The following is a 15,908-nucleotide window of genomic DNA, read 5'->3' on the forward strand; positions in this document are numbered from 1 at the left end:
GCCATACACACACACACACACACACACAGCTGTATAAGGAAATTATAAGACGACATTTTAAGACGCAAGCTAGCGTTCTGAGATTTAATAGAAGTTAAGCCCCTTTAGACAATACTTTATACAGAGCTACAACAGGAGTTGGACTCTTCCTCACTGAATTGCAGAGTGCATTCAATTCGATTAGATTTGTAGCTGAAGGATGGTTTGTTGGAGACCTGCTTGGAGAAGTGAGCCCTTTAAGGACCAGTGCACCCCCAGTTTCCCCATTTCACTGCGTCCTGCCACGCCCCGGAGCAAGCCCGGCTTACAGTTTACCTCCTCTGTTGATTTAGGAGCCTGGATGCTGGAAGGAGTTCGCTGGGTTACAGAGTCTGCCTTTCGTACAGCAGTCAGCGTTTACACTAGCTAATCTATGTGTAAACTGACAAACATTGTTGCTTTGCGGTTAGCAGTGAACCGCTGTGACAGAGAAATACAGACAAGAGATGGGAGGAAACAAGATCGCTTTCCTGTGGAGCTCTTTGCTGTTCAGAGTACAGGGCAAGTTCATTTAAACTTTAGACTTGCTCCTCCTTAGACACCTGGAGTTCTTTCAGAGAAGAAAAAGTTTGGCCAAGGTAGATAAATGGATGATAAAATGAACTCATTGGCTACCGATGCGTTCCTACGTGACATGCTACACAGTGCAGTAGACTGTACAGGGCAGGCTTTTTTAAGCCAATGAACATTGGCTGGGATCTATTTTGGGTAAGTTTGCCCCGTTTCATTGTGAAAAGCTTGTCATCAGCGGCTAACATTCCCTAGCGGAACCCGCAGTACAGTGGTGGGAGGAGCCATTCCTGTCTAGCCACAGGGAAGACCAAGTCATTTCTACTGCAGTTGCATCTAGAAGTCCCAACCAAGCTCAGGTTCCCCTTGTCCCCAAGGCCCCACTCGCACCTCTCCCCATGAACCCCTCCCCCCCAACTCCAGCGTGAGTAGCCCCAAGGGACGTGCGAACCCCAGCTCCAGCAGGCTGCCTGGGAGTAAAGGTCAGAAGAGCGCTGCAGCCCCATAGGAGTAGCCCAGCAGCCCCCTTCCCCGCCCCCCTCTGCGCTGTCTGCCCCAGAGCAGTCTGAGAGCACAACAGGAAAAAAAGCACTGGGCGGGGCAGGGCAGCTCACCTCCCTCCCTCCTGGGGAACGTTCCCAGCCCGCTGAGAGCTCCTTACCCCACTCGCCATTGGCCCCCGCACTCTGTCCTCCGCTGCAGTCCTGCAAACCGTGCTCCTCAAAGGGGCTGCCTGCGGCCCGAGCTGGTGCACGCATCCTGCCGTAGGAGCTGCCACTTCAGGACTGGGCAACAGACCGCCCCTATTCCCCCGCCCGCAGTAACCAGACTTAGTGTCCGGTCAATACAGCTGACCGGACACTGCTAGGTTCTCTTTTCAAGCGGACTTTCTGGTCAAAAACCGGACACCAGGCAACTCTAAGCAGGAGGCACTTCCTAGCCCAGTGAATTTACTATCTTAAGACACAAGGGTAGGAGCAAAAAACCACCAGAGGCACAGAGAAAGTGACTTGCCCAAGGTCATACAGCAGGTCAGGGCAGAGTTTAAGTCAGGTCTGACTCCCAGTCCCGTGATCTATCCACTACCTCCCAAGCACCCCGCACGCCTCAGATGAGGAGTGTTCCTGTATATACATGCAGAACATTATTACAGCATTTCCTTCACAGCGAAACAGGCCCGAGAGGGTTGCAAAACAGTTTCAGTTACAACCCAGCTGGCTCATAGACTCATAGCTCTGCTAAGAATTCACCGGACAGGGTGATGTTCTCTACAGACTCTTGGTTTTTCTAAGAGAATCCCTTTGAGCAAAGTCCTTTTTCACCGTTTTTGAGTTGGGAATATGAAATATTTACTTTCCACACCATGAAAGACTAGACACCCCACCCCTCCATTTAAAGAGGGGGGAAAGGAGATTTGGAACTTGGCATATAAATAGTCTTCTGAGACACAAGCCCACGGGCAGAGGTCACATCAGGTGGGCCATAAAAGGAAGGCAGGTTTGTTAAATCAGGCAAATAAAACAAGCAGCAAAGTGCCCTTGCCTGTGTTGTCTACAGGCTAGGGACAGAACTAGAGGGAAAAATACTTATGTCTACGCCATTCCCTAGGGAGACCTAGATAGTCTCCCCTACTCACAGGGTGATCACTCTGTGATGTCATCAATTCCCTCCCAAGCTGCAGCTTCCCCTCACTAGGGCAGCCTCCTCCCTTTATATCCAGGTCCCCTTTGATTATTTACTGCAGCTGGAGGACCCTCCATCCAGGGCTGATGCTTCTGGCAGGTGTTCCTGATTTAACTCCTTGTCTCCAGGCCAGATCATTAACCCTTTGCTGCCCTCACCCAAGGCAGAGCTTGTGCACCTCATCACAGTCCATAGCTAGGTCTGGGGTGGGGGAAGAAAGGAATGAACAGTTGCATGAACATTTAAAGACTGCAGAGCGTGCATAGACAGCAGAAAACATTAGCTTGCACTTTGAGATACACACCCTGGAAAGTGCAAACTGCTGAGAATGTGCAATAGCTACTGACTGGTGCCGGCTTGCTCTATCTTTGAAAGTCTTTTCTCCTTATTTTTTTCCTTTCCACTTTGGGGGTTGCTCCTGGCAGTAGAGTCCAGGGGGTGCAGAAGTGCATGATAGCAAAGTTAAAGTACCTTTGTAAGTGTTTGCAAGATTGACTTTGCAACAGCAGCCCCCAAGCAGAAAAAAATTAAGGGACCGTGTTAGTTCAAATTTCCACAGCCGTGCTCATTTAGCTGTCCTGCATTTTCATTCTTCCCTCCCCCCTTCTGAAATATGTAGGTGAGCATATTACTGTTTATGTTGGTAAAGTGAAGAGCCTGACTTTGCAATGCTACGACTGGTTTCCCTAAGAAAACAGCAATGTTAGAGGGCCCAACCTTGCTGGCCCTACTCCCTGAATAGCCCCATTGGATTCAGAGCGGTTACACATGCGAAGGTGAGTAGGATCTGCTGTAGAAGAAGGTTTTTAGCTCTGTTATCTGAAGAAGCTCATAGCTCAGTGATCAAGGAGGCATCAGAAGTAAAAAAGAGTGACGGAAAATCAATGCCTTTTGTACACTATTCAAGAGCCGTTCACCATGCGTGAATGCCATTTCTCATTTGATGGCACATAAAAAGGCTTTGCCGTTGAGCTAAAGCTCTCACCTGCGCCTTCATCATCCCACCCTGATCCTTCCATTTAAAATGCAGGCGGACCCCAGCTGCAGGGAGAGGCTGCGAGGAATCCCAGGAGATGATGGCCAACCAGAGAGTGGGGGCTCATGGGGAGAATGGGGGTAGGAAATGTCCAGAACTACAACCTGTATAAGGGATGGTGACATCTCAGGCAGAAACAGGGATTAACGTTGACTGGAAACTAAACAACACAGTTCATTAGGAGGGAGGGATAGCTCAGTGGTTTGCGCATTGGCCTACTGAACCCAGGGTTGTGAGTTCAATCCTTGAGGGGGCCATTTAGGGATTGGGGGCAAAAAAATCTGTCTGGGGATTAGCCCTGCTCTGAGCAGGGGGTTGGAGTAGATGACCTCCTGAGATTCCTTCCAACCCTGATGTTCTATGAATGTAACAATTTTGATTTTCCTGGCTGAAAATTCCAGACATCAAGTTTTTCCCATAGAAAACTTTTATTTCAACGAAACCTCATTTCCCAGTGAGAAACTGTTCAGTTTGACATTTTTCTTCCAGCCCCAATTGTAAATTGCAGGATTGGGGCTTCAGATAGGACACTACCATGAGCATTTTTTCTTTGAGACCATTACTGACATGCCTTTCAAAGTTTCAGAGTAACAGCCGTGTTAGTCTGTATCCGCAAAAAGAAGAACAGGAGTACTTGTGGCACCTTAGAGACTAACAAATTTATTAGAGCATAAGCTTTCGTGGACTACAGCCCACTTCTTCGGATGCATATAGAATGGAACATATAATGAGGAGATATATATACACACATGCAGAGCTAGAATTGATATGCAAACTAGACACAATCAACTCCGGTTTGAATAAGGACTGGGAATGGCTGAGCCATTACAAACGTTGACTATCTCCCCTTGTAAGTACTCTCACACTTCTTATCACACTGTCTGTACTCGGCTAGCTTGATTATCACTTCAAAAGTTTTTTTTTTTTTTTTTTTTTTTTTTTTTCCCTCTTAATTAATTGGCCTCTCAGAGTTGGTAAGACAACTCCCACCTGTTTATGCTCTCTGTATGTGTGTATATATATCTCCTCATTATATGTTCCATTCTATATGCATCCGAAGAAGTGGGCTGTAGTCCACGAAAGCTTATGCTCTAATGCCTTTCAAAGTGTATGACTAGAGATGAAATTAAAAATGTAGCAGTTGGTAGAAATGTACTTCTGCGCAGAGGCTATAAATCAGAGACTGGGGCGGAAAGGGAGAATTGCAAAGAAGTTATGTGAAAGAGCTCTTTGTAGCAGGGAGCAAAATTGTGATCTGAATTAAAAGCAAACAGAAAAACCCACTATCTACATTCCCGGGATCTCCCAAAGCTAGCAGTGACCCTATTCCTCAATAAGGAAAACTTACACATTTTGCAGTGAACGATGCTTTCATTCACTTTTTTCTTATCAAGTATGAGCGTGTGAAAGCAGGGTGTTCTATGCAATTCCCAGCTTTCGCTCTCATCAAAGCTTCCTTAATGCTTAGATAGAGATTTACAGTTTGAAACAACACCATCCGTGGTCATGGGGAGAGGGAGAGCTCAGTGGTTTGAGCGTTAGCCTGCTAAATCCAGGGTTGTGAGTTCAATCCTTGAGGGGACCATTTAGGGAATCTAGGAGCAAAATCTGTCAGGGATGGTACTTGGTCCTGCTGTGAAGGCAGGGGACTGGACTTGATGACCTTATCAAGGTCCCTTCCAGCTCTATGAGATAGGTATATCTCCATATACATGGAAGATTCTGAATGTAGCTGAAACGATGTTGCTCTGACCCTCAGGGAGGCACTCAGAAAGTCCACAGCCATCATGTGCTATGTAGCAGGGGCTGCTCCTGCTGGGGAGGTGCTGCCCAAAGCATTCTCCAAGGCTTTGTGGTATGTGGACTGCAGGCTAAGTAAGGAAGAGGTGTAAACTATTTCCTTGCAATATTGTCATTTGGCCACTAGATGTCTCTGTATGCTGTGCCAGGGTGCAGTCCCTGGTAAACAGAGGAGACAGAACTAGAGCTCAACCTGTGTGGAAGCCCGTGTGTGTGGCTGTAGTTTGCAGTTGCTTTGCTCAATAAATGCATCATGTTGAAGATGGACTATGACTCTGTGTATCTTGCCCAGAAGAATTTGGGATGGTGTAGCAGCTTAGAAAGATACCTCAGCACCAATTACTTCCCTCTGTGAAACTCCATCAAACACAGCACATTTACTGAAGTTGGGCACTGGGTCTGGGATTTTGCCCTCAGAAATTCATCTTCACAGCAAATTTTTGACATTACAAGTTTGTAAGTGCTAATCATATACGGCCCAACATGTTTAAATACCCATCTTTTCAACCACAATTTGAAATGTACAGTTTTCATTGTATACTACTTGGATTTAAAGTGCTATTTTGACAATACCAACTGTACTTTTGCAAAGCTTTTAATTCTTATCAGTTCAGGTTCACTTGGGAGCTTTTCCGAATGTAAGTTTGTACATTATTTTCAAACCAACCAACCACACAACTATGCACGAGCATAGACCTCCAGGAAACCGTGGACACTCCTTGGTCAATAATAGGTTCAGATGCAAGAGCGCTCAATGAAATTAAAAGGCAACAAAGTACAGCTGAAGAAAAGAAATACCTTTTTAAACAATGCTTAATTACCCGGTGGAATTCATTAGTGCTAGATACGGAGAGCAAGAACTTAGTTGATTAGAAAAGGATAGACATTTATACAGATAAGAGCCTGTACAGTCACATTAGACAAAGGAAAAGATGTAAGGGCTATAAACCCTCAGGTTCCAAAGAATTTCCAAACACTCGAGTGGTTGGCATGAAACTTCTCCTATTATCAGGTTATTTCATAATTATCCACTTAAGATTTTTGGCATCTTCCTCTGAAACATCTGGTGCTGGCCACTTTCAGAGACAGGATGTTGAACTACCTGGACTATTGGTTCGATCCAAAGATGGTCCAAATACAGTGGTATGTCAGCTGCCATTGGGTGGATTTGCAAGTAGATTTGTGCAGAAACAACAACACAGAGATTATTACTGCAGAATGTGTGTGCATGCGTGTGTAGTCAGGTATCCTATTTGTGTTACTGGGATTTGCCAATATCACGTCCCTGCTTGTTGTTAGACAATACACACAACCCATTATCTCTAATAAGATTCTCATAGCACAAATGGAGTAATTATGCAGGACAGCATTTTCCAGTGGTTAATTGGGACCAATTTAATCAGAGCCAAAGGGAAGACAAGAGAAAATCCAAGACCAATAGTCTACCTGAATCTCAAGAAAACATTAAGAAGCAACTTAACTTTACCGCAGTTCCTGCATCCCAATGTGGAATGAACTTTGTTACATCTAATATAAATAATAAAACCACATTAGAATATAGTAATATCTACTATAGAACAAAGAAAGGAATTTTTCTTCTTTGCAGGGAAAAGAAACCTTTTAGTGAAATTCACAATGGAATACAGACAGTCTCTCATAGTTGCAGTTTAATGATGCACACACATTTCGGATAATGGGGTTCTTGCCTTGGAGACCGCAGGCTAATGAGTGAGGATACTGTTTATTTCCATGATAATGATGTTTATAAAGTATAGTATATAGGTACTATGTCCCTGTGGTATTACGCTTTAATTACAGCTGTGTATTTCTCAGGATTGTTTTGTTCCTTTTTGTAATGGGCTGGATTCATCTGACAAGCAAAACACAAAAAACTCAGACACTTCTCCAGGCCCCAGAACTTTCCAGCTGGGTTAGTCTCCCCAGTGCCTCCACTCAGAAGAGCTAACCGCTTCATCGGAATTTTCCAGTTTTTAAAAAATGAATAAGAGAGCTTTGTATACTTGAGCAATCTTTTCCTCTTTGATGCTTTTTTGGCTCCAGAACTGCAGACTGGCCACTTGTGTTCAGGGGGAAAATACTTCCATTTGAACAGAAAAACTAAGACTTTCCCCCCCAAACTACAGTAGCTGGAGATCTTAGGCCAGGCTTTATTTATCTGAATCCCACGTTTCGGAATTTATTTCATGCCATACTTTAGAGTTCGAAAATACACGGTACTTAAAATGGAGCTGTCTACTCACACCTTTCACGTTGTTCATTATCCTCTGGGGAACACCCTTATTTGGCCATTTACATTTGTTGCCTTCAAATTTAAAAATTGCATTAACACTTTGTCATTGCCCTTTAAAGCCCCGATCCTGCAAATAAGCCATGTGGAGCCCTACAGGAGTCAGTGGGCCTTAGCCCAGGTGAAGGGGTCCACCCGCATGGATTCCATAGGCGCTGACTTCCTCTCTACCCGGGGGGGTGCTCAACCCCTCCCACCTTCGCCCCAGGCCCACCCCCACTTCACCCTTTCCTCCAAGTCCCACCCCTGCCTTGCCTCTTCCTGCCCTGCCCCAGACCCTGCCCCAGGCCCACCCTTGCCCCACCTCTTCTGTCCCCACTCTGCCCTCTCCCTGCCTCTTCCCCTGAGCACACCCCGTCCCTGTTCCAGTCCTCCCTCTCCCTCCCAGCAGGGCCGGCTTTAGCAGGTGCAGGGCCCCACGCCAGGACGTGAATTGTCTCACGCCCTCCCCCGCCCCCTCACTGCCCCATTGGATCCCTCCCCAAATCCCCGCCCTGGCCCCGCGTCTTCCCCAAGCACGCCGCATTCCTCCTCCTTCCCCCTCCCTCCCAGGCTTGCGCTGATCAGCTGTATGGTGGCGCAAGCGCTGGAGGGAGGGGGGAGAAGCAAGATGCGGCTTTTTTTTTTCCCCCCTCTGCCGGCAGCCCCGGACGTTGAGGGGCCCTCTTAGGCGCGGGGCCCCATTCCGGGGAATCGGCCGAATCGGCTTAAAGCTGGCCCTGCCTCCCAGCACCTCCTGCATGCCACAGAACAGCTGATCACAGCGGGTGGGAGGCGCTGGGAGGGAGGGAGAGAGAGGAGTTGACCAGCGGGGCGCCGGTGGGTGGGAGGCACTGGGAGGGAAGGGGAGGCGTTGACCAGCGGGGCGCCGGCTGGCAGGGAAGAGGGGAGCTTGCTGCTGGTGGGTGCTAAGCACCCACTAATTTTTTTCCATAGTCGGTGCCTATGATGGCTCCTATTTCAGGATCATGACCCAATGCTTCAATTCAGCAAGGCACTTAAGCCCATGATGTCATTGGCAATAGTCACATGTTTAGAGTTACGTACGTACTTAAACTTGGACTCTGATTCAGTAAGTTCTTAGAACTTGGATAGCATTTTACCTACGGGACATGAGGATTAGGGCAGCCCTCACAGTGAGCATTAAACACAGGGCCCATCACTTACTCTATTCATCCATCTTTGCTATGTAACCGTTCAGCAGATCAAGCTGTTGTCCTTTTGGAAGTGCCTTGGCTTGATTCTCCCTTCCTCAGAAGATATTTGTACTCAGTCCATCATTTTAGGACTAATGCAGAAAACCTATTTCCCCCCACAATTATTGTGAATGGTTTGTTTGCGCCTTTGTTTTGTAGTGCACTGACGCCCCGTATCTTCACTCAGCTGAATGGTGGTTGTAGCCTAATGTGTCTTTTCTGAATGTTAATCAACACTACATTCTGTCACGTACATGCGGCTTCTTTCCAGTCCTGCAGCAGTCATTTAACGTCTGCTAAATTTGGAAAATACCTTTTTCTAGAGTGGCCCACGATGGTACCAACTAATGGGAACATACTGCAGGCGCAGAACAGAAAGTCTAATTTCATTTTGATCCCAAACCACTGGAGACTTTTTAAAATCAATGGTAGATTAATTTACGAAGTTGCCTGCAACTCCCTATCCAATACAAGTCTGCAGAGTGTTAAGATTCACTGAGCTACTCTAGCTAATAAGAACCGTGCCTTTCCCTGTATCTTCCCCTCTAGAAGAACTCAGAGATGGCAAAGAGAAATATAAATGGGTCATGAAGTCAATGGTGCTATGCTCATTTACATCAGTTGAGGATCAGGCCCCTGTGAGTCCACTGAGTTTGTAATCCGGTTTCACCAACTCCCCCACCTCCAAGGGATGGTGCCAGAGATACTCCAGAGTGGGCAAGGCCACCACAGCCCACACTAGGCAGAGACTCAAGGGAATACATGCGGAAGGCAGTCCCACAAGTGCCAAGATGCCATCTGCTTCTGTGCACCCTCCAGTCCCCCTGTAGCAATGGGGCCATGGCTAACAGTGCCATTAACCTGCCTCCCGCTCAGCTCCCACCCATCACTCCTCTACAGGCTCAGAGTTGCAGCGAGGGGACTTCGTGGTGCATTTTACAGCGCAAACCCTGCTGTTCTGAGAGGTGAACGTGCTACGTAGACCAGCTATTCCTTTGACTCCTGCCCTCTTCCCCGGCCCTGTAGAGCAGATGTGCCCCAAAGGAGGTGGGGGAGAGGCAGTTACCAGATGAAATGCTATCACACAGCTCCTTTTCCCTCTCCTAACCCTTCTCCTCACAGTCTGGGAGAGCAGGCTCCCTTCCGCACAGTGTGAATGGGTGGGACAACATGGATCACGTGACTTTGAAGTGTCTTGGAACTGGTGGGGTTCGGACCGCGCCATATCCTGGGTACAGCCCAGAAAGGACAGGTGGCTTGGTCTCTCCCACCAAGGGACAGTCACTCCAGATTGCCCTTCCTGCTCAGAACTTGGAGGGTGGTGAAGCACTGGAATGGGTTACCTAGGGAGGTGGTGGAATCTCCTTCCTTGGAGGTTTTTAAGGCCCGGCTGGACAAAGCCCTGGCTGGGATGATTTAGTTGGGGATTGGTCCTGCTTTGAGCAGGGGGTTGGATTAGATGACCTCCTGAGGTTTCTTCCCACCCTCATATTCTATTATTCTATACTCCGGGAGGATCTGTAGCTTCCTTCCAGGCAAGGCCCAAGGCGGTTTCCTTTCTAGCTCATTGTTGGCCATGGGCTTAGGTTTGTGGCTGTGGATAGTTACAAAGAGTCTTATTCATTGTATGCAGCGGTGGGTCCTGGACAAATTTTGGCTTTATGAGTCAGCCTTGCCACCCAGTTACCCTCTGGACTGACATCTGTATTTCCACTGCAACAAGTAGATACATTCCAGATTTACACCTACATAAATGAATTCAATACCTGGCCCATACTGTACAGAGAGTCCAATGGTAACTATGTGTGGAAGGTTTTCTCCCAGAATTCCAGGTTCCAGCCCCCATCGTCTAAGGACTGGCTCAGATTACCCAGAAACCACCTTACCCGTTGTGATCAGGTCTAGAGAGGAAGGAGAGCCCAATGGTTAGGGTGCCAGCGGCGTTCAATTTCCTACTCCTGTGTGATCCTGGCAAAGTTAATTAGGACCAGACCGATTTCAATGGGAGCAAGGAGCCTAGATGCTTTTAAAAATCTCACTAGGTCCCTGCCTGCAGCTTTCATACCTTGGCAAACCTGGCCCTGAGACGTTTCTGCACACGGACGTTTTCCATACACTAGTATACAGGTTTATAGCAGCGTAGTTTTATTCCTGCAAGGAGGGATCTATACTACGGGTCGTATGGGGATAACGATTTCGGTAATGGGAAAAAAACTCTCTCTCCTCCCCGAAATAGTTACATGTGTATAACTGGGTATAGACCAGGCCCTGATCTCTCTGTGCCTCAGTTCCCCCATCTGTAAAATGGGGATGATGCAACGTATTTAGCCTCCAGACAGCATTGACCGTGAGCTGCCTTAGTCACCTAGACAGCCATCCCACGACAGCCACATTCCGCAGAAATAACGGCACGGTTATCCTCAAGAGAGAGCTGCGTGAGAGAGAGAGAGAGAGCGCTTTCTCAGATACTGCCCCCACACCCCACGGGATCAGGCGTGACCATGAAACTCAGGAACCTCAGAGCAAAAAGCAAATCCCAGTTTCCACTATGACCACAACCACTGCCCAAAGTCCAGTCCCTGCAGACCAGAGATGCGACAGGTAAAGCTTCCCAGAGTACCCAGCCTAATTGTACGGGGAGCTCGGAAACTGTGGTGATGAGTCTAGTGCAAGAACACAGACCGACAGATTTGATAGGGCAGCTATAAATATGTAACTACTTTTCCCCCCATCTACATAATTTCCCCCACTATTATCTCTCTCAGCCGTGGAAATCCCTCACGCTAAGCTGTGACAGCTGGTTGGTTTTTTTTCAGTAAGATTGTTGCTTCTGAAAAGGTTCCCCTCTAAAATAAGCCGCTCGTAGTTTGAAAACAATTTTTATTAACCCTCCTTCCCCCCCAAAAAACCTACATTGACCAAAAAAATAAAGCAAGGGGCCAAATCTCCAGCCGGAGTAATTCGATGCAGTTCTATTGACTTCAACACAGCTGCCGATCTGGCCCAAGGTATGAAAGAGATTTGATGATGTCCACATTGCACACATTTCATTCTTTTCTGAACAACGGAAAATAAAATGAAAAATTAAAATTGTGCCTAGGGGTTTTCTTAACCGGAACAAAGGTTTTGATTCATAAATCATGGTTAAGTGTTCCCACACTTCAGCCTGCTTTCTTTTTAATGCATACCGGATTTGTGTGTGATTTATGAAGCGGTCTTTCAATATTGAAAAGCCGTTCACAAATTGGAGGGGAACCAGCAGAAAGGAGTGGTCATGAGGGAGTTTCCATAGAAACGGGTTCATTAGCATGCTAGCATCGGATACCTTCCGAGAGCAGGAAAGCAGGGTCTGAGACACTGCAGTTCAGCTACTCCCAGGAAAAGTCAGCTTGTCAGCATATAGGTCTGTAAAAATAAGAATGTTGTTTTGTTGCTGAGCCTCGTTCCTGGACAAGTCTCCCACTTGGGCTGGATTTTGGGGCATGGTGAGCGTGCAAACAATTGCTTAAAGCAGGCCCAAGGGCACCAGAGGGGACATTTTGGCCCCCTGCGACCACGGACAAGCCGGGATTTGTGACAGTGCGGTGAGCAGTCCCGGCCTCTCACTGAATGTCGCCGAAAAGGCAAACGCTCAAAGCGAGTCCAGGTGGATTGTTTTTAAAGGGCACCGAAAGCATTTGGGGGTACATCCCATGGTAGGGTTAATAAAGAATACTGACTAAACCTTCGGCCTTTCGCTTGAAAGTGTAGTTAGTACACAGTACAAAGAGAGATTTGCTTGTCCAGGTTGGGACTGGTATCATCCAAGTTAGAAAATGACGATTTACTGGTTTGGAAGAGACACAAACTCAGACAGCTGGGTTAACTTCAGCAATGGTGGTGCAGCCGATGCAGCCCGCTGGACCCCAGGAGAAACGCATCCCTAAGGAAGGCAGATGGTGTTTCTGTCTCTGCTCTACCTCAGGGATAGGCTGTGGGACTGGGCAGGTGAAGCAGCTATTCCTTTACACTGCAGCCACCCAGGGGGGGTCAGTGGCAGAGGAACTCTTTCACGGGGACAGCAACAGAAGTTTCTTCCACCCTGGCCATGCCCCTTTTTGCATCAGCGACCCCCACTTAGGTTGCTATCCATAAAGGGAGAGAGAGACACTTCCCCCGGATGCCCATGTCCTCAGATGACGTTCCTATTTGCAAGACCTCCATGGACGCTGGGTACGGGGGCATAACTCCTTCCAGGGGCAGTGTTTGTCTACACACAAAGGTTGCACCACTTTGACTATTGCTAAAGCAGTACAATCCCCATAGCATAGACACAGTTATATTGGTATAAAAGGGCTCATTCCCATATGGGAAGGGGAATAAACTATGCCAGCATATGCCACTTTCACGCTGGTATAATTGCGCCCATACTAGGGAGTGTACGGGTAGAACTATTTTGGTAAAAAATAATCACACCCCTAATTGATAGTCATACTGGTACAGGCCATGGGGCGGTTAACAGATAGAAGCAGCAGGCAGAGTCCTCAAGGGGTATTACAGAAATGATGGGTGGCTGGGAGTGGAAATAACCAAGGACAGTTTGATACTTTGTTCCAGAGACTAGAGCTGGTGTTTTTAAGAGAGTCTAAAGGAGTTAAGCACCTAAATCCCATTGAAACTCAATGGAAGTTGGGCACGAAGGGTATGTCTACACTGAGATAAAAGACCCATAGCATGGGCGTGGCTGATAGGTGCCAATTCCGTGGGGCCTCTGGGGCTGGAGCACCCATGGGCAAAAAATAGTGGGTGCTCCACACCCACCGGCAGCCCCACCAATCAGCTCCTTCCCCCCCAGCACCTCCCAGCCACCAGTGATCAGCTGTTCAGTGGCGTGCAGGAGGTGCTGGGGGTCGAGGGAGGAGCAGGGGCAGGAAGAGGCGGCGGAGGGGGAAGGAAGAGGTGGAGTGGAGGAAGAGGAGGGGGCGGATTAGGGGTCGAGTAACCCCTGGGAACTCAGGAATTCAATGCCTCTGCTGGCTGGCCCGGGTCAGCTGACTCAGGGTTGCAGGTTTGGGCTACTGGTTTTAGTATCGCAATGCAGACATACCCATGCCCAAGCATTTATTTTTTCAATTTGATCAATTAACATTTTCAGAGTTACATAAAATGATGGGTTTTAATTTTTTTTACTGATTTTAATTTTAATAGTTATGGGAAATTATGGGGGGGAGGTGTCAGACAAATTATTTAATTACCACAGATATTAAGATTCAAAAAGTGAAAGTGTTCTAACTGTTAACACATACAACTGTCGACATCACATGTCGACATGGACAAAGTAAATATCATTAAATCAAGCTCTACGACGTTCTCAAGCTGCATTTTTCTGATGTTGCTTATCATCTATGGAAATTTTTTTTTGTGGTTTGGGTGTGTGTAGGGTGAAACTGACGTTCACCAACATTTACTGGTAAAAATCTAATCCTTCCAAGCCTAGTCATATGTAGGTAACCAGTGTTGGAACAAACTACCGCTGAAACAGAGTTATTTTTATTTTAAGGAGTTCACATATTTTCCCTCAAGATCTGGCAAGCAGTGAAGATTTCAGCAAACACATCAGTAAAACATCCTTCCTGTTGCCATACGAGCAAAGGCATAGAAATGGCAATGGTATTAAAATAATGAAGGTAACAATGCATTTTTATTATTTACACTCAAGTTGCACCGACTGGCACCAATCAGGGCCCCATTGCAAGGTGTTAAATAAAAGACAGTCCCAGACCTGAATTATCAATGAGCATCAATATACAAGTCTATAGAATACTCCACTATCTTTCTACCTTTGAAAGTACCTTCACCAGCAGAAGATATCTGATTTTAGGAGGTTCTTAATCTAGCAGGCAAAGGCAGGAAAAGGTCCAATGGTTAGAAGTTGACGTTAGAAATATTCTAACAGGAAATAAAGATATACGTTTCAAATGATGAAGCAAAATAAAAGGTGCATTTGGAGTCTTTAAATCCAGATGGGATGAATATGCTCCCAGCTCCAGACATGCTCCAATTCAACCACAAGTTATTGGGCTTAATATTGTTCCTTTAGGTCATGGGGAAGAACAAATAATTCCTTCCCCTATAGTGATTGCTGGGTGAAATTCTGTAACCTGGGTTATTGCAGGAGGTCAGGTTAGATGATCAGCGTCGTCCCTTCTGGCTGAAAATATCTATGAATCTATATGGCTCAGAGAGGCAGAGTGGAAAAATTCTGAGGAAATAAAGGAGTTCTGAGAGCTCTCTCGTATGGCAGAAAAGAATATATGGAACACGGCTCCAGGAGGAGACTCATGCCAGTATGAAATATATCAACAAATCAGGTCAGAGGAATCAACACTATAAAGACCTGAAAAAGAATGAAAGAAAACAAAGCCTACAGATAGAACAAAAACCCAACCATCATTCTACTGTAGTTATATGGGGCCATAGGTGTGCATGGGAATTTGGAGATGAAATAGAAAGACAAGGCCTCTGAGGTGGAGAGTTTACAAATCCATGGTGCAAATGTCACTATTTTATTTTCTTAAAGCCCCAGCTCCTGGAGTCAGATGAATGTGAGAGAAAAAGCTTGTGTGACCTGAATCCTTCTGAAGGCAAAAAGAACCCACCATTTCTTTACTTTTTAAAATCCCACAATTTCTCAGCCAGTCTCATGATCCTGGGGCAGGCCTAACACATGATTATTTTAAACACTTAAGGTGGGCAACAGTCCAATCTCAAGTTAGACCAAAGACAGAAAACAAACTGATGACACACACAGGAAAGTAAAAACCTTAGAATCAGAGGACACAGTTAAGCCTTTGGAGACATACAGACCCACAGTGACGGAGACAGCGGATTACAGCTTGAATTTCAGTTATACTCAAACTGCCTTGGACCTCAGATTAAATGATCAAAAATGCCTAAGTGATTTAGGATCCCATTTTCAAAACAGATTTAGGCCCCTACAAGTCTATGTCTCATTGACGACGAATGGGATTTATGCTCCTCCATGCCTTTGTCTGCACACCGAAGTTTCACCAGTTTAACTTAATTTGGTTAGTTTGCACATTCTTATTTCAGTTTAGCTTAAACTGGTTCCCAATTGCCATAAGCTAAATACATATAGATCAGGTTTATATCAATGTAAAGGTGTGTGTGCCTTTCAGCAGAGTGTTGAGTACATACCCATGTAGGTGTATAAATAACAGTAGAGAGGGCGAGGCATGGTTTTACTCATCCAAGCCGTGCCGCCCCATCTACAGTGCTACAAGGAGCAGTTGTAGTGTCTCACTTCCTCTCGGCCTTTTCCCTCCTTGGGAAAACA

The 15,908-nt window shown here is 46.5% G+C and overlaps 1 protein-coding gene across 4 annotated transcripts in view; it reads right to left on the bottom strand.

The window, feature by feature from the left end:
* Positions 1-15,908, bottom strand: part of GNG2 (G protein subunit gamma 2) — a 91,810-nt gene that overhangs the window by 11,867 nt on the left and 64,035 nt on the right. The window contains exon 1 of one of the 4 annotated variants that reach the window (XM_054026672.1): positions 316-337. The exons of the other annotated variants lie outside the window; for them this stretch is intronic. The gene's annotated coding sequence lies outside the window, so the exon portion shown is untranslated. Of the gene's footprint in view, positions 1-315; positions 338-15,908 lie in introns of those variants that run through there. 4 annotated transcript variants of the gene reach the window in all.

This window comes from Malaclemys terrapin, chromosome 4, assembly GCF_027887155.1.
Source record: "Malaclemys terrapin pileata isolate rMalTer1 chromosome 4, rMalTer1.hap1, whole genome shotgun sequence".
NCBI classification, from domain to species: domain Eukaryota; kingdom Metazoa; phylum Chordata; order Testudines; family Emydidae; genus Malaclemys; species Malaclemys terrapin.